We start from the raw sequence: 286 nt of genomic DNA on the forward strand, positions 1-286 counted from the left end.
TTAGCACAGATGTCTTTATTTACCACTAATATTTTTTCAATTTCATCATTGGATATATCATTTTGATATATTTGTACCTATTCAACACTTAATTGCTACGATATTCCTACAATAACCTCTTTTTTGTTAGTGAAAATTAAAAAAAAATATTAAATAGCGTCTTAAAAATATAAATTATACAGACTGCAGGAAAACACGTAAGTATAGGTACATTTCTCAAATCAACATTTAAAGTTAAATTTCGAAGTTTAGACTATTACACAGCGTATACGTTAGATTTTATCTT

Source organism: Sipha flava, unplaced genomic scaffold (assembly GCF_003268045.1).
Source record: "Sipha flava isolate LNK unplaced genomic scaffold, YSA_version1 76_pilon_pilon, whole genome shotgun sequence".
NCBI lineage: Eukaryota > Metazoa > Arthropoda > Insecta > Hemiptera > Aphididae > Sipha > Sipha flava.